Source organism: Sciurus vulgaris (genome assembly GCF_902686455.1).
Source record: "Sciurus vulgaris genome assembly, chromosome: 1".
NCBI classification, from domain to species: domain Eukaryota; kingdom Metazoa; phylum Chordata; class Mammalia; order Rodentia; family Sciuridae; genus Sciurus; species Sciurus vulgaris.
This window is the reverse complement of record NC_136461.1, coordinates 34,937,514-34,956,131: the sequence shown is the minus strand read 5'-3', so window position 1 is coordinate 34,956,131 and position 18,618 is coordinate 34,937,514. Positions and strand designations below refer to the sequence as shown.

At 41.8% G+C, this 18,618-nt stretch overlaps 1 pseudogene across 1 annotated transcript; it reads right to left on the bottom strand.

The window, feature by feature from the left end:
- Positions 1–17,701: 17,701 nt before the first annotated feature.
- LOC306647419 (small nuclear ribonucleoprotein G-like) lies at positions 17,702–18,612 on the bottom strand (annotated as a pseudogene). Its single transcript has one exon. The product of its transcript is annotated as a small nuclear ribonucleoprotein G-like (transcript).
- Positions 18,613–18,618: the final 6 nt, after the last annotated feature.

The window sequence follows — 18,618 nt, the reverse complement described above, 5'->3', positions numbered from 1 at the left end:
TCGATCCTCCTGTTTCAGCTTCCTGAGCCACTGGGATTACAGGCATGTGCCACCATGCCCGGCTGCTGTCTCTTCTTTATACAGTTAGCTTGCCTTAGGTATTTAATTACAGGGAAAAAAAAAAAAAACAAAAAAAAAAACAAAACTGACTAATATACCAACTGAGAGAAATCACCTTCTCTCTGAAGCATTCATGCATTCATTTCCACATTCACTGAGCACCAGCTGCTTCTAGGACATGTTCTGGGTGCTGGGATACAGAAGTGAGGCTGTGGCCCAGCCCTCAGGAATAGATAATTCAATATAATGGTTCTCAACTCATTCCTGTTCAATGCTCTGAGGTACTTATAGACATCATAACCTTGACTCACTATGATCATGTTGTTATAAGTGCTTTCTATGACAGAAATATATAGAGAGTATAGTGGAAATTCAGAGGAAGGGACACTGAAAATCAAACTGGGAATGAGGAGGCTGTCAGAAAAGGTGTTCTAGAACTGGTAATATCTCAGTTTTGAGAGACAAGCAGGAATTAAGCAAACAGGGAACAGAATGTGGGACAGCACAGAGATCTGCAATATCATAGTCCATGCAAATAGTGCTTTACGGCTAGAGTGGCATGAAGTGTATGCGAGGGAGGAGAGACAAGGATCAGGTTATAGAAGGCCTTGTGTGTTAAGCCAAACAAGGAGACTGAATTTTATGCTAAGCCAAATGCTATGAGGAGGTATCAGTGAGAAGGGGTTGGAAATCATGTCACTTTGGGATGTTTAAGTTGAGGAAGAGAAGAGTTAGGGGAAATAAATCTGGTTTCAGGCATGTACAGACTTAAAATCTGTTATTTCAGAATTAGAAAGGGTCAACCTACCTTCCTTGCTTCCTTCTTTTTTTTTTTTTTTTTTGTACCAAGGATTGAACCCGGGGGGCACTTAACCACTGAGCCATATCCCCAGCCCTTTTTATATTTTCTTTAGAGATAGGGTCTCACTAAATTGCTGAGACTGGCTTGGTACTTACCATTCTCCTGCCTCAGTCTCCTGAGTCACTGGGATTACAGGCATGTGCCACCACTCCCAGCAAAGGGCCAACTTTTCTCTAGGTTTGGTGAGCTGTACATGACAAGCAGATTAGGGGTAGGTTATCAGACCTCTACTAGCATTTTTTGTTATTTGCCACATCTGTTCATCAATATGGGATAACCCTATTTTTGAACCCACTCTGGTCTTAAGAGTTCTCAAATACGGTCCATCTGACTGCCCTGAAATTCCTCTGGTGATGGCAGGAGAGAATGTAGAGATGCCTCTGGTTGCAGAATTATGGCCTACAATCAGCCAAGGGATCATGACTAAAGAAGTTGTGAAAGGTCAGATCACAGCTGTGGTTAGAGGTGTGGTGGAGTTAGGAGTGAATCAGAATGAAGTATTCTTGCCCAGAGGTAAAGCTCTCCTTTTCCATCTGTGTGCTTTCTCAAAACCTTTTGTGATTTATCTCTGTTTTCTCCCATCTGTCAAACCAAAGAGATATTACAGTCCCCAAATCATCTTTCTCCTAATTGCAGTGCTTCTGGCAAGCAAAGCACTCTTTTCCAGAAGCTCTGACCGGGACAATGGTTACAAGTAAAGTATGAATGCATTAAAAAAAAGTAATGGATTTTTTTCCTGATTTCAGATTGAGGTGATTCTGCTAGCCAGGATAAATGGGTCAAAAGGTTAGATAGAATAGAAGTCCACCAGTCATTTATTTGACTTTCTCTAGCTCAGTGGTTCTCAATCCGAGGTGGTTTTGTACCACAGGGGAAAGTTGGCAATGTGTGTGTGGGGTACTATTAGCATCTAGAGGACAGAGGCCAGGATATTGCTAAACATCCCATTATACACAGATCAACCCCCTAACAAGGAATTATCAGATCTAAAATATCAATAATGCTGTGGTTGAAAAATAACTGAAAAAATGCTTATGTTTACAGGGATCTGGTTCTGTGAAAATGAATCTGAGAATTAACTATTCCCTGGCCCATCAGATGGTTGAGGTAAAACCATCTTTTTTTTTCTTTGGTACCAGGATTGAACTCAGGGGCACTCGACTACTGAGCCACATCCCCATCCCTAATTTGTATTTTGTTTAGAGACAGGGTCTCACTGAGTTGCTTAACACCTCACTGTTGCTGAGGTTGGCTTTGAACTCACAATTCTCCTGCCTTAGCCTCCCGAATTACTAGGATTACAGGTGTCTGCTATCACACCCAGCAAAACCAACTTCAATTCTATACACTTAAGCTAAGAATCCCCTACTTGTCTGGCTCACAACTATCCATGGTTGATCCAGTTTGGGCATGTCCCTTTTACTATTATGGTCTGAACTGTTTCTGTATATTTATTGTAGATCTCTTAAAACTGGAGGAGAGGATCTGGTGTTGGTAGCATACATTTGTAATGCCAGCTACCTGAGAGGTTAAGGCAAGAGGATGGCAAGTTTGAGGCCATCTTTACATTGATTTTTTGATGGACTGAAATAGTGGGTTGAAGCTAAATGAACAAATTTAGTACAGAGAGTGATGATGATGATGATGACAGGGATGGGTGTGGAGGTAAGGAGGGCAGTGTAGTTCAGTGGTGGAGTGTATGCTTAACATGTATTAGGCCCTGGATTCCATCTCCAGTATTGTGCATACATGCACATACATGTACACCCACACACAAAATGGTGATGATGGTGGTAGTAATTATCTTGTGTTAAATACTTAGTCTGTACCAGAAATAACTATCAAACCATTTTAATTAGAAGCAAATTGAGACTAAGAAAAATTACTTGGGATGTGTTATTTATGTTTGTACATATCCAACTGAGCTATGCCCCCAACCCCTATAAAAATTTGTTGATTTGTGCTCACTTCAGCAGCACATATACTAAAATTAGAATGATATAGAGAAGATTAGCATGGCCCCTGAGCAAGGATGACACACAAATTTGTGAAGCATTCCATATTAAAAAAAAAAATGTGTTGATGTGACCTCAACCCATGATTTCAGGCCATCAAAAAAAAAAAAAAAAAAATCAACATAGTGCTGGGGATGTAGTTCAGTGGTAGAGCACTTGCCTGGGTTGCATGAGGTCCTGGGTTCAATCTCCAGCACTGCCAAAGAAAAGGAAATTGTTCAATTGGGTGTATTGGTGCATGCCTGTAATCCCTGCTCCTTGAGAGGGTGAGGCAAGAGGATCCCAAGTTGGAAAACTTGGTGGGATGTCAAGGCAGGGAGACAATTCCATTGTATTCTAGATGTGTAGCACCACAGTCCTATGCAGCTAAGTTACAACCCACTTCTAGGGGCCATGGACAGCCCAGAGAACACTACTATGAACATGTGGAGGAGAGTGATCTAGACAGAAGGGGTGGTTATCACTGAAGTATCAAGGCCAGTGACTGTCAGGCCATTGAAGAAAGGATTCCAGTCATGGGTAGACAACTAAATGTGAAACTCCATGTTCTGTGCAGAGTACAGAGGGCTAGGCCTAGAACAATGTACTTCACATAGTGGGAACCTACTTGTTGAGCTTGTTGATTAGGATTCCTTTGGAATCTGAGGTTCTAGGGTTCTATATTTTTCAAGGAGGTTAGGGTTGATAAGTAAATATGTAATTGTACAAGTAATTAGGAGGTATATATCATCTCCTGAAAGGTAACACCAAAACATTACTACAAATGGGGTTGCTGTGCTACAGGATTCCAGAGACACTACTCACAGTGAATGTGATGTAAATATCACCCGGCCTTTTTTTCTTTTTGTGGTGTGGGCGATCGAACCCAGGGTGTCACATATACTAAGCAAGTGTTCTACTTAGATGTGGTGTCCCCCAAAAGCTGACATGTGAGACAATACAAGGTTTGGAGGAGAAATTATTGAACTGTAAAAGTCTTAACCTGATCAGTTAATTGATCCCCTGATAGGGATTAACTGAGTGGTAACTGAAGTGAGGGGAGTGCCTGGAGGAGACGGGAATCGGAGGGCGGCTTTCGGATATATGATTTGTATCTGGAGAGTGAAGTCTCTCTCTGCTTTCTGATCAACATGTAAGCTAGTTCCCCTTGCCACACTCTTCTGCCATTTGGTACCAGACCTCAAGCTCTGAGCCCCAAGGAATGGAGATGGCCTTCTATGGACTAAGAACTCTGAAACTGTGAGCCCTCTAATAAACTATTCCTCCCCTACAATTGTTCTGGTTGGGTCCTGTTAGTCATAGCAGTGAAAAAAAGCTGACTAAAACAACCACTGAGCTACATCTTCAGACCCTGAATATCATGCCTTGATGCTGTGCAACACAAAGTTTTATTATAAACAAAAAAAAAATTTTTTTTAAATAGGGGTTCCCGGGCCTTGAACTTCTGGGCTCAAGCAATTCTGCCTCAGCTTTCTCAGTAGCTAGCAGTAAGTACCTGCCACTGTGCCCAACTCAAGGTAATTTTAATAAAACAAACTGCTACCTCTAATGTTGCCACCTGCAGCAACAATCTCGCGGCAATTTATCGGAGGTGGACTGGAACTGAACTACTTCTATTATCTTTATCTGGGCTACTTCCTTGCTTGTTTGCTAGTTTATAGAGGAAAAGAGGCTTTGCTTACTTTTAGTTTTAGAGGAAAAGAGGCTTTGAGAGGAAGAAAGACTTTGCTTAGAGGAAGAGAGACTTTGCTTAGAGGAAGAAAGACTTTGCTTAATTTTGGAGGTGCTACTCTTTCTGAGAGGCTACACTTATCAAACGTCTACTGCTTCTTCTTAGAGGTGCGTCCTGCATCCTGCGTCCTCAAGGTGTGTGCTAGAGGTGCATGCTATCAGAGGTGCTTTCTATCAGAGGTGCTTCTTAAAGGTGGGTCGCTTCTTGGAGGTGTGGGGTGCGGCGTGTGGCATACAGCCTGCAGCCTGCGTTGTGTTCTGTGACCTGCGACCTGGGACCCTCACGTTCTGCGATCTGCATTCTGCAATCTGTAACCTGCGACCCCCGCGTTCTGTGATCTTCATTCTGGGATCTGCGACCTAGAGTTGTCTTCTTCATCCTGCCTTCTGCAATCTATCAGAGTTGCTGCTTATCAGAGTGCTTCCTATAGGTGTGTGTCTTATATACCTAAGGCAGCCAATCAGTTTAGGATTAAGTAGCATGGTTGCAGCATGCACCACGTTACCAATCAAGAAAGAATGAGGAATATCTGTTGACCACTAGCGCAGAAGAGACATTAACTAATCAGGCAAAAGTAGATCACGCCGTGTTAGCACTAATTATGCGCCACCTCTTGGCTCAACACCAGCCACCATCCTAGGGCTACCCAAACATGTCTCTGCACTCTAATGAGGCTTGGAAAAAGGGGGAAAAAAAAATCACAACCATGTAGTAAAATTGAGTATCTTTTTTTCAAATGACTCAACATGCTTACTTGGTTGTAGTCAGAATCATTGTATGTTTTTGGTACTGTGGGTTGAATCCAGGGGCAATTTATTGACGCCGTCCAGCGGAGTCAATTTGGCGTGGGGGACAAAAGAGTAGTGAGGCTCTTGAACTTGGAATGATTTATTGATGAATCAGGAAACCCAGGAACTGGAACCTCGAACTTGGAACCTCCAACCTTGAACCTGGGGCCTCGAACCTCAAACCCCAGCGCTCAAGGAGAGCTGGCTTATATCCCCTCCAGGAGGTGAAGGGTAGGGCTGATGCCAATTATGCAAAGATTAGGTGAGGAGCTAGCTGCCCAATCATGGTAAAGGTCAAAATGAGCAGGCAAGATCAGGAGCATTCGGGAACACCTGTGCACGCATTGTGTGTCTGGACTTAATTGGATACGGCCAATGACAAATCACCTGGGTGTGCTTATGTTAATCAACCTCCTCACCACCGATGTGATCAAAGCAACCTCTGGCTGACTGCCAGGCGCCATCCCAGCGCAGTCCGCAGGGCATACCCCCAACATCTCCCCCTTCCTTATATGAAATGAAAAGGAAGCTGGCAGGGATCATGTCTGTCTTAGGTCCCGGGAATCAACATCCTGTCCTTACCCGTCATCAAAGATACCAAAGCGGGGTTGGCCCTTCTGTCTTAGGTTGGTATAGCGTTTTCCCGTGGTTACCCATCTTTGACTACCGATCCAGCATACTAAGCCATATACTGGGAAATTGTCCCGCTTCAAGGGTGGCCATGGCCTATTTTATGATCACATTATGAGCCTGTTGACTGGCTTTGAGGCATTTGTAGATGTAGAATAGAATCAACACAAGCATACCCAAGCTTATTAGTGTGGGACTTAAGAGTCCCCCAAATTTGGTGCCAAATTGTGTTAGTTTATCTAATGCTCCCGTGATAAGCCCTCCCGGTTTGACCTCCACCTTAGTGGTATTCACGGCGAGGATCTGCCCTCGAAGCCTTGTTACCAATCCATCCATTGAATGGATCCATCGTCGAATCCATCCATCCATTGTTGTGCGATCTGCGAAAATAACTGTCTAGAGAAGTTCTCATTAGAAGTCACAAAAAGGAAAGGGAAAGCTAGGCACACAGGAGTATATGAAAAAGTAATTGTTTCACTCTCTCTACATATTTCAAGTATTAACTGTTAACCTTTTGATCAGTGCACTTTCCTTTACTTATAGACCCTCCTTTTACAAAAGCCAGGGGGCTTATATCCATACATGCCTTAGGCCCGCATAAGGACCAAATGGATAAGGCGTTGGAATTACCTTAAATTCCAAATTTTCTATAAAATCTTTTGTACTTTAAGATGTGATATATATCTGATTAGGTAAATACCAAGGTCCAAAAGCCAGATTACTGGAGACCTTTTTATCAGGTCCACAAGCTTCCCATAAGGGAGGCCAAATAATAGGCTTTTTGAAGGACTGGCAATGGCCATACTAATGGATATGAAAATCAGTCTTATTACTAATAGCTTTGGGCATGTAACCCGTGACATTTATATTGGAGTTGTTTTCTTTATTTAAGGTAGTATCTGCCAAAGTACAATCGATCAACTGCACACACAAGGTGTGCCACTGCCAAAGCCAAGGCATAATGCATTCTCTAGTGATAAATCCAGGGTAAAGTTGGAGTCCAGTGGTGGTGTGTACCTAAGGGTAACTTGCCCAGTAGATTCATTAGTGGAAAAGAACTGAGGAAAGACTGCACCACCTTGAGAGACTGGAACCAGTCAAGGCAATACCCTGACTATTGTCCAGAACTGTTCACCCTGGACGAAACTCACCACCATCATCAGTAGCAGCAGGATACCCAGAGGGCCCGGCTACATCTTGATGAACCGTCTTTACTGCTCGGACTAGCCTTTCCAGAATCCAAATTGGCATCTTTTCTTCCTGTGGAAATACACACATATGCCCTCTTCCCCAAATCAAGACTGGGGAAGGTCCTTTCCATTCTCCTGTTACAACATCTTCCCATAAAGCTTGTGGCTTTATGTCAGTGTCAACTGCAGCATGTCGATCCGCTGATTTTCCTGATTTATCCAAATTCAAAAAATTTAAGGTAAAAAGGGCTATGGATAATCTGTTCTTCGGTGAATATGATGCCCCTATTCCCTCTTTTTGTTTTATTAATAAGGTCTTAATAGTTAGATGAGCTCTTTCTATAATTCCTTGTCCCTAGGGGTTATAAGGAATACCTGTGACTTGATATATACCAAATGTAGAACAAAACTGTTTAAAGGTTAAGGATGTATAGCCTGGACCATTGTCTGTTTTTATTATTTTTGGAATGCCCAGAATAGAAAAGGTATATAGGCAGTGATTTATAATATCTTTTGTTTTTTCACCTGACTGTAAGGAGGCCATAATAAATCCTGAATAAGTATCTATGGACACATGCATGTATCTAATCTTTCCAAATTCTGGGATATGAGTAACACTAATCTTTCCAAATTCTGGGATATGAGTAACATCCATTTGCCATATATGGTTGGCTTGTAATCCTCTAGGGTTAACACCATTTTGAGGTACTGGGAGATAAGTGACACAATGTTGACAATTTTTGACAATAGTTCTAGCTTGTTCCTTAGTTAATCTAAAACATTTTTGAAGAGTGTTAGTGTTAACATGGAAGTTTTTATGAAAATTTTCTGCTTCTAAGAACGTGGAAAAAATATGCACGTCTCTAGTAGATAAGTCTGCTAAAGTGTTACCCATACTGAGAGGTCCTGGTAACCTGGTATGAGCCCTAATATGTACAACAAAAAATGGTTCCTTATGGTCCCAAATTAACTTTTGAGCGGGCGGGGGAGATGGCTCAGTCGGTAGAGTGTTTGCCTAGCAAGCACAAGGCCCTGGGTTCGATCCCCAGCACCGCAAAAAAAAAAAAAAAGGTGACAACTCCAAATTAACTTTTGAATTGTAGATAATGAAGAATGAATGGTAGATGCTGAGGATATTTTTGGTACAATTTCTATGATATTTAGAGCATTGACTATATATTTGCTGTCAGAGAACAGATTAAATGGCTGATTTGGGAACATTTGGAAAATTTGACAAACGGCCAGAAGCTCTATCTTCTGGGCAGACTGTGAAGGTTAAAGAAAAGTAAATGTCTGTGTTGGCAGCTGTTCCATTACTGGACCCATCAGAAAAGTAAGTTATAACATTTGGTATGGGATCTTTTCTGGTGACCTTAGGAAATATGAATGGGTGTCTGATGAACATTTGGATCATCGGGTCCCCGGGGTAGTGGTTATTGAAATTTGGATTATAATTACATATAATGGTAGCCCATACTTCTGATTATTGTGCAAGCTCAATTATAGTTTCTGGTTTATAAGGAGTGATAATGTTTCTTGGAACAATGCCAAAAATTCCTATAGCATTAGTTATTGCCTTTTTTATTAACTTTCCGACTAATTCTGGATAACTCGCTAGAGTTATCTTTTGGCTATAGTGAAGATGGATCCAATAAGTAGGTCCTTGTTGCCAGAACACTCCTGTAGGACTTCCTATGGTGGCTATGATTATCAGTAATATAGGCTTAGTTATATCTACCCGATCTAAATGTGTCTTAGTAATGGCATTTTCTACCTTACGCAATGCTTTTCTAGCTTCTGTGGTAATTTCCCAGGGCGAGGCGGGATCACCACTTCCCTTAAGAATATCAAATAATGGTCCAAGGTCTTCAGTTGTTAATTTTAAATATGGTCTTACCCAGTTTATATCTCCCAAAAGTTTCTGGAAATTGTTTAATGTTTTTAATCTATCCATCCTAAAGGTAACCTTTTGGGGTCATATTAAGGTTTTGTCAATAACGGCACCAAGGTAGGTAATGGGGTAAGAACTCTGTAATTTATCCTCTGCTATCTCTAGCCCGAATCAAAGAAGATTTTTGATCAGCCCATCATATACTCTAAAAAGTTTGTCTTGATCAGGATGAGCTAATAAGACATCATCCATATAATGATAGATCTTTAGGTCTTTATCAGATTTTCTAATAGGTTATAAAGCTCTGTCTACACAGACCTGACACAAAGTGGGGCTATTGGCCATGCCTTGCGGCAATACTGTCCATTCATATCTTTGATCAGGTCCTTCGTGGTTAGTAGCTGGTACAGTAAAAGCAAATCTGCAGGTATCTTCCTTATGAAGTGGTATAGAAAAGAAGCAATCTTTTATGTCTAAAACTATAATTCTCCAATCCTTCAGAATAGCAGACAATTGAGAAAGGCCAGATTGAGCTGCTCCCATTATTACCATTTGATTATTAATTGCTCTAAGATCTTGGAGGAGTCACCACTTTCCTGATTTCTTTTAAATTATAAAGATAGGTGTATTGAAAGGAGACATAGAAGGTTATAGATGGCCTAAGGCCAGTTGTTGTCTTACTAACTCCCTGGCTGCTTGTAACTTTTGAACATTGAGGGGCCACTGAGGTATCCAAACAGCCTTTTGTGATTTCCATGTAATTTTTATTGGCTCAGTGGCCCCCTCTGAAAACCCAGTCCCTCTTTATTACTCCTCCTCATAGCTTGGACGGGTCCAGTTATTCCCTGTGAATGTGCTCCCAGTCCTTTTCCAGGTATAGATCCCTGGTTCACTGAGATATTATAAGCTATCAGGTTAATATGCGTATGTTCATTAGTCAACTTGATCTGTAATTGTCTTAATATGTCTCTCCCCCACAAATTAATGGGTAAATCTCTTCAGACCCATTGGAAAGTACCGTAATTTCCTTCTGTATCTGTCCATTTCAATAACTGTGCACTGTGGGGTGGGTTTGAGGCAACCCCCAAACCTCATAAGGTCTGGTCAGCCTTTTGGAGAGGCCAATCTTTTGGCCATTGGATCAATGTTATGATACTAAGATCAGCTCCAGTGTCTAATAACCCATTAAATTCCTTGACATTTATTCTTATAGTATACATGGGGTGAGTGTTTAGATCCAAGGCAAGCATGGTCATAGGTTCCCCCATGGATCCAAACCCCGATTTATTTCTTTTATTCTTTTTTGCTAAATATTTGTCATGTTCACTGGGTATCACCAGTATTTGTGCTATTTTATCCCCCTGATTTATAACAGAAATACCTTTTGGGGAACTGACCATTATTTTTATCTCTCCCTCATAATCTGGATCAATTACTCCCGGTGTTATATGGAGTCCTCTTAGGGCAGCAAGAACTGCGCCCTAATAGTAAACCTACTGTTCCTGATTTAGGAGGTCCATAGATACCTGTAGGTATTAATTGAACCCCCATTTCTGGAGTTAATACTATTCTGGCGGCAGCACAGAGGTCCAATCCTGCGCTTCCTGTTGTATGTCTGATGAGGGAATTAATGGATAATGGGTTCAAGGGATCATTCTGATGGGATCCGCCACTGGCTGTCCTTCCTTCAGGGCTCCAAATATTTGTGGGGCCCAAGCCCGAGGGCCCCTCATCTCGTTTTTTGGGAGTGGTTTTCCTTTAATGTCAATTACAAATTTACACTCACTTGCCCAATGTTTTCCTTTTTTACATTTTGGACATACTCTGTGTCGCTGGCTCTTTGCGGTACCAAATCCGCGGATATTTGTCACCGCCTGCAGCAACAATTTGCGCGGGTCTTTATGGGTGGTGAACTGGAAACAAACTACTTTTACTATCTTTCTTTAGTGGGCTGCTTTCTCGCTTATTTGCTTGTTCCCTGGGCTATTTAGGAAGAAAGGCTTTTCTTAGGGGGAGAGAGAGAGAGACTTTGCATAAGAAAGAATCTTTGAGGGGAGAGAGACTGAGAAAAACAGAGAAAGAAAGGCTTCTACGTTTATCAGAGATCTATTTCTTCTTAGGCTTCTGCAGCTTCTTCTTAAAGGTGCATCCTGCATCCTGTGAACTAAAGGTGCGTGCTAGGAGTATGTGCTAAAGGTGCGCTGCTTCTCTTTCTGCTTGCTGCTGCTCCTTACTGTCACACCCGCCTTCCGCCTATGCCCACTTATATCACCTCCAGGAGGCGGAGAGTAGGGCCACGCCTCTTATGCAAAGATTAGGCAAGAAGCTAGATGTCCGAGCAGGCATGATTAGGAGTGCTCAAAAACACATGCATGCATTGGGTGCATGGACAATAAATCAGCTGAGTGTGCTTATGTCAATTAACGTCCTCAATGCCGATGTGATCAGGCGCCGTTCTGGTGTTGTCCGCGTGGCACAGCCCCCAACAACTCCGGGTATTTTTTTGTATGTACTATGACTTGGGTTTGGACAGTCCCTTTTAAAATGTCCTGGCTGTCCACATGAAAAACAGCTTTTGGGTTTGGCCCTCATAGCTTGAGCTACTCCTTGAGTGACAGCAGCTCTAGTACTTGACCCTGTATAGCTGACTCATTAATATCTCTGCATATTTTTAAATAGGTATTGAGATCCTTATTTTTTCGTGGCCTAATTGCTTCCCTGCACCATTTATTAGCTTGTTCATATGCTAACTGTTTTATTAAAGGCGTTGCTTGTTCTGAATCCCCAAACACTCTGCCTGCTGTTTGTAACAGATGATCTACAAACTCTGCATATGGTTCATATGAACCCTGTATAACCTTGGATAATTGCCCTTGCAAGTCCCCACGACCTTGTAATGTTTTCCATGCTCTAACAGCGGCGGTAGCTATCTGAAGGTAGACCACTGGATCATACGTAATTTGTTGCTGTTGTTCAGCGTATGGTCCTTGTCCCAGCAACATATCCAGGTTTTGTTGATGGAAACCTGTGGCTGCATTTCTACCAGCTGTCTCTGCACAGAGCTCTTGATTGATTACTTTCCACATTAAATATTGTCCACCATGCAAAACTGCTCAACACATACTCGCCCAATCACTAGGAGTCAGATTAAGTGTTGCGATGGATTCCACCATACTCACGGTAAACAGAGCTTGGGGCCCATAAGTAGCGACTGTCTCTTTAAGATTTTTTACTGTTTTAAATTCTAGGGCCTGATGAAATCACTGCCCCTGACTGTCCGCCAAGACTGGGCAGGACAGTCTTAATGGGCCTTCCACAGGGTCCCAGTGATCCCCGGTAACACTTGGGACTCCACCACCAAAGGCCGACAAGAGTGCCCACAAAATGTCGGGTCCTCTCACCTTTTATCATAAGGGGGAGCTGAGGGAGTAATTATCTTGTGATCTTTCCTGACTTTTAGCAACTCTGCAGTGTTAACTCGCCTATTTTCTAGTTCCTCCCCAGTATCTCCTTCCTCCTCAGAACCTCCTTGTTTTTGGATACTCCAGCTAACTTCCTCCTCAATCTCTTCTAGCACTTTTTCTCCTTCTTGTAATATTTTTTTTATGCCTCCTTTTTTTTTTTTTCCCCCCCCCGGTTCTGGGGATCGAACCCAGGGCCTTGTGTTTGCAAGACAAGCACTCTACCGAGCTATCTCCCCAGCCTTTATGCCTCCTTTTTGAATTATCCCTTCAGACTGATTTTGTGATATTTCTGAACCCATCTTTTACTAATAAATAAATTTGATACAGGACAAAGACCACACTAACAGTAGTACAAACACACAAACAACACTAAATACACACACTCCGGAGCTCCTTTATATTTCATCACCTGGCCAGCTATCCTGAGTGCCTAACTGCCTTAGAAAGACAGGGTCTCAGCTTACCTGAGTACCTAACTGCCCTAGGGACAGGGGTTAACTGCCCTAGAGACAGGGTCTCAGCTTACCTGAGCACCTAACTGCCTCAGAGAGAGACAGGGCCTCAGCTTACTTCGCTACTTACCGTTTGGGTAGACAAATGGGTAGCAAGACTCTTGAATTTGACAAACACACAAGCAACACAAAATACACGCACTTTTGCACTTCACTACCTGGCCAGCTAACTTGAGCATCTAACTGCCTTAGAGATAGGGCTGCAGCTTACCTCGCTACTCACCGTTTGAGTTCTCGGGAGGGGAGATGAACTCAGAATTCCCTGTACGGGCCACCATTTGACGCTGTCCAGTGGAGTCAATTTGGCGCAGGGGACAAAAAAGTAGCGAGGCTCTTGAATTCAGAATAGTTTATTGATGAATCAGGAAACCTGGGAACCTCCAACCTTGAACCTGGGGCCTCAAACCTCGAACCCCAGCGCTCGAGGAGAGCCGGCTTATATCCCCTCCAGGAGGTGAAGGGTAGGGCTGATGCCAATTATGCAAAGATTAGGTGAGGAGCTAGCTGCCCAATCATGGTAAAGGTCAAAAAACAAGCAGGCAAGATCAGGAGCACTCGGGAACACCTGTGCACTTGTTGTGTGCCTGGGCTTAATTGAATACGGCCAATGACAAATCACCTGGATGTGCCCAGTCTGCACAGCATAGCCCCCAACAATTTATCACTAAGCTACAACCCCACCCCCATCCCTTTTAAGTTTTTATTTTGAGACAGGGTCTTGCTAAACTGCTGAGGCTGACCTTGAACTTGTGATTCTCTTGCCTCAGCCTCCCCAGTCACTGGGACTACAGATGAGACCCCATACTCAACCTTTACTCTTACAAAATCAGTCAAGGTCAATTATTCTTGGTATTTCCTCTCTTCTTTCCTTCCTAATCCAGTCTCAAATTTTGGTAGGAGTGGTTAATATGCCTAACTATAGACAAAATTTCCCATCCCACCCCCATTTCAGCTAAGAGTAGCTATTTATGTAGATCTGGCCAAGGATATATAAACTGAGGATTTCTGGACTGGTTTGTTTTCCTATTACAGTTCTACTCTTCTGGTTATCCTTTTCCTTATCCCTTCCTGGAATGTAGGCATAAAGTTAGGAGTAGAGCAGACATTTTGTGCCTATAGGGTAATCATGAGAACAAAAGCTGCATTTAAGAACAGAAAATTTTAGAGGTCTGGGTCCTTGATAGCAGTATGGAATGAGCATACCTGCCTTGGACTGCTTTTTTTTTTTTTTTTTTTGGTACCAGGGATTGAACCCTGGGGCCCTTAACCACTAAGCTACATCCACCCATTTTCATATTTTTTATTTTGAGACAGGGTCTCACTACGTTGATTAGGGCCTTGCTGAATTCTGAGGCTGTTTTTGAACTTGTGATCCTCCTGCCTCAGACTCCTGAGTTGCTGGGATTACAGGTGTGCATCATGGAGCCTGGCTAACTACTTGTTAAATGGAAAAAATTCCCTATTTGGTTAAGCTTATTATTTGAATTTACCTGTTACTTTTAAGCTGCAGTCTATTCTAACAAATATATCATCCCTTGATTGTTTCTCAAACTGCTATTCATAAACCTCTATGGGTTCAAATATAACTTCATACATTGAATCTTTGAAAATTTAATGATCTGAGTGTTCTCTGAGAACTTATGTTTTTCTTTCAGTGATAATCTAAAAAAAATTAACATGAAAAGATTCCAAATCATTCGGATAACCTCATAAGTGGGTGCTTTCCTGTTACTTTGGTTTACTTGATTTTATTTTGCACTTATTATAATTACATGAAAACATTTCACTTTAATGGTTTATAGGTTTAATTTTAATGGTTTATGACTTTATGGTAGGCTAGTATTTAGTTTAGCAAGTCTTAATGTTAAAATGATTGCTGCCTTAGGACCTTGCTTTAAACTCATTTATTGAATTGCCTTACCTGTTAACTATGAAGAAGAGACAACAGCTATTGATGAGTCAGGTAACTGTCTGTCACAGCAAATTAGTGCTGTGAGATAATTACTGCTTTGTTAAGTGAAGGCCAGATGATGTCAAAGAACTCTATGAACAAAGGTTTCATGTAACCTTTCACAAATTAAAAAGTGGTGGGAAAACTAAATTACTATCCCAGGGCGTAGGCAGGATAGGTATGTAAAACCCCAGAGTAGCAGTTAGGGTCATATTCATGGACCATACTGCTTGTATGAATGAACCTTGCCTTGTATATTTCAAGTTTCAACAATTGAACAACAACAAGGGTAGTAGTCATTAACAAGGAGAATATTTTCCTGAGATGGTATTTTTTTTCACTATTGCTTTCTGAGAAACCTATTAAAACATCAGTTTCAGAAAAAATTCAAATAAAATTAATGAAACTTAAATAAATTAAACGAACATTGGGGATCCTCAAGAATGTTTTTCCTTCCCAGCACGGTCGCACGCCTGTATCCCAGTGACTCTGGAGTCTAAAGCAGGAGGTCAGAGTCAGCATTTAGCGAGACCCTGTCTCAAAAAATAAAAAGGGCAAGTGATGCAGCCCAATGGTAAAGTGCCTCTGGGTTCAATCCCCAGTACCAGAACCAAACCAATCTTAGTTAAAATAATTCCACATCTCAAGAATCTTCAATGCAGCTGTCATGTATAACTAAACAGAAGAACAACAACGAAATCTTCTAGGGGCTGGGGTTGTGGCTCGGTGGTAGAGCGCTTGCCTAGCATGTATGAGGCACTGGGTTCAATTCTCAGCACCACATAAAAATAAACAAAGTGTTCTGTCCATCTATTAAAAAAAATCTTCAGTACATTCTAATACATTCTTAAGCTCTCTTAAGTCAGTTACTATACTACATTTGGTACTATGAAGATAAACAAAACAGGAAGAATTTTTCAAGATTACCATGAACAAGTGAGGAGAAAACAATGGCATAGGTGTTGAAATAGAGCTAGAGGTATTTAGCAGGCCCTTTGAGAAAGCCTCTTCCCAAAATCTTCACTGATCTCCGTGGGGATCATTTGTTTAGATAAGTGCTCAACAGATGTTCTTTCCAAAAAATCTGTATTTTCTTTTATTCCTCCCTCTTTCCCTTCCTTCCTTCCTTTCTTTTTTCATACTGGGGGTTAAATTCAGGGCCTCATACCTGACTTGCAAACATTTTACCAATGAGTCACTTTTTTTGTTTCTTCTTTTTTGAGGTGAGGTCTTGCCACATTGTCCAGGCTGGCTTCCAACTCATAATCCTCCTGCCTCAGCTTCCCAAGTAGCTGGGATTAGATTACCAGCACTCTTGGTTCTTAAACGAGACAAATAAGCACAGCACAAGTGTCCAGCCCAGTGCTTTGGCACTTGATGAATACAACAGATGGTAATGTTTTTGGACTTAAGCAAGATTGTGTATTACTGGTTTAGCCTGCCCAGAATAATAACCACCCATTAAGCTGTGAACTTCTAGGTTGGTCCCTGCCTACTCAAGAAAGAAATGAAAAATACCAAATATCTGCTCATCCTCATGCAGAGGAGGGGGAAAAATCACTACTGTTGTGAGCAAGGATAATAAATACCAAAAAATTGAGATGCTTTGTCTGCATGACACAGCACTTCCTCATTTCTTATACTACTTAAGGGCAGAGGGAGTTAGTAGGACCTGGGGACAGATCAAGCACATAATATTATTTATTACTATTTTTAAAATGCTAACAGACTGAGCTCCTATTTTTTTCTTTAAAGTGTATTTATTTATTAATTTTTTTGTGGTGCTGGGGATTGAACTCAGGGTCTTGTGCATGTGAGGCAAGCCCTCTACCAACTGAGCTATAACCCCAACCCTAAAGTGTATTTATTTTTAAAAATACAAAATAAACCACAAATCTTTGTTTATGGCCTTTCCCTGTTCTCTTTCACCTAAGTGACATGCTCCTTTAATTGCAACTCTTGCTAGGCCATGTGGAAAATGCCTTCTAAGGCAGAGCAGGGTCCTGGGAACATGTTCCCTCCTGGAGAACAGTATGAGCTCCTCCTATTTTATATCAGATGCCATGTTGTGACTTGGGGACACAGAAGTGGATGTTGTCTAGTGGAGAAGCAGACATGTAAACAAAATACATCAAAAGTATTGTTTGGGTATAAAATAGGTAAGGATCAATTCTGAATGAGTGAAGGTCAATGACAACTTGAGACTAAGTCTGGGTATAAGCAAAGTCAGAAACAGCTTTAAAGTAGAGGTGGCACTCATGAGCCACATCCCCAGCCCTATTTTGTGTTTTATTTAGAGACAGGGTCTCACTAAGTTGCTTAGCACCTCACTTTTGCTGAGGTTGGCTTTGAACTCAGGATCCTGTCTCAGTCTCCAGAGCCACTGGGATTACAGGCATGCACCACTGGCACCAGCTCAGCTGAGTCTTTTTAAAGACATGTTTTCTCTAGGTCAACTAGGGGTCATGGGTTACCCTGGCTTGAATAGAAGCCTACAGTCTTGAAACAGTTACAAGTTTGGGGTGTTATCATGTGAGGAAGACGGAAAAGTTATAGTAGTAATGATACCTAACATTTCTAATGCATAGTTAGGAACTAGGTGCTGTGCTACAAAAGCTATAGACTATCTCAATGAAGTCTGATCCATTTTATTTATTTATTTGTTATTAAAAAGTTTATTTAACAAAAAGTTTAATATGAAAATGTACATAACCCGATTTTTATGACATAAACAGGCCCTCTGGAAAGGGGACACGGATTTCTCTGCTGAAAAGCCATTATTTACACTCGTTCCAAGGCTTTTAACATACAATTTCCTCGAATTACCACCATTCCAGTATTGTTCTGTTGTCCACTAGTTGCCATCTCCACACATTCCTCTATCACAAGATTCATAAAGGGGGTCAAATCGCGGCAATATTCCTTGGACATGTCTGCCACCATTCAATTTCAATGATAACTTCTTGTCCATAAATTTTTTCAGCTTGGGAGGGCGAGCTTTGCTCATACTGTCTACTCCGCAGGCTCAGAGATGCTTTGAAAACCTATTATTCCCATTTTAAAGGTGAGAAAATAAGGCTTAAGAGGGACTTGTCCAAACTCAACCTATGAGAGTGAGTTTTAACTCAGGAAATAGGTTACAGAGCCCCAGATTTTTTAACCACAAATCAAAGGAGTAACATGATCAGATTGATAAAGATTTCATTCAACCACAGTGGAAGGGATGGGTGGGAGAGAGAAGCATCCCTGCGATAAACAATGTAGGAGGCTGTCTAAGCAGTCAGGATTATTTAGGACCAGCATAGGGCAGAGGCTTGGGGACCGCGACCGACTTGAGAAACACTTGGGTAGACTGTTCTCAGAACTTAGTATGGTCAGACGCGGTCTTCCGTGTGCAAAAACGAGGGCCCTTACCCTGGTTTGAGTGGTAAGGACACATCGTGCAGGGTACTGGAAGTAAAGAGTTCCGGTTCCCCGCAGAGATTCCTGGTTCAAGGAGAGCGCGGTCAAGAGGGTACCTCGC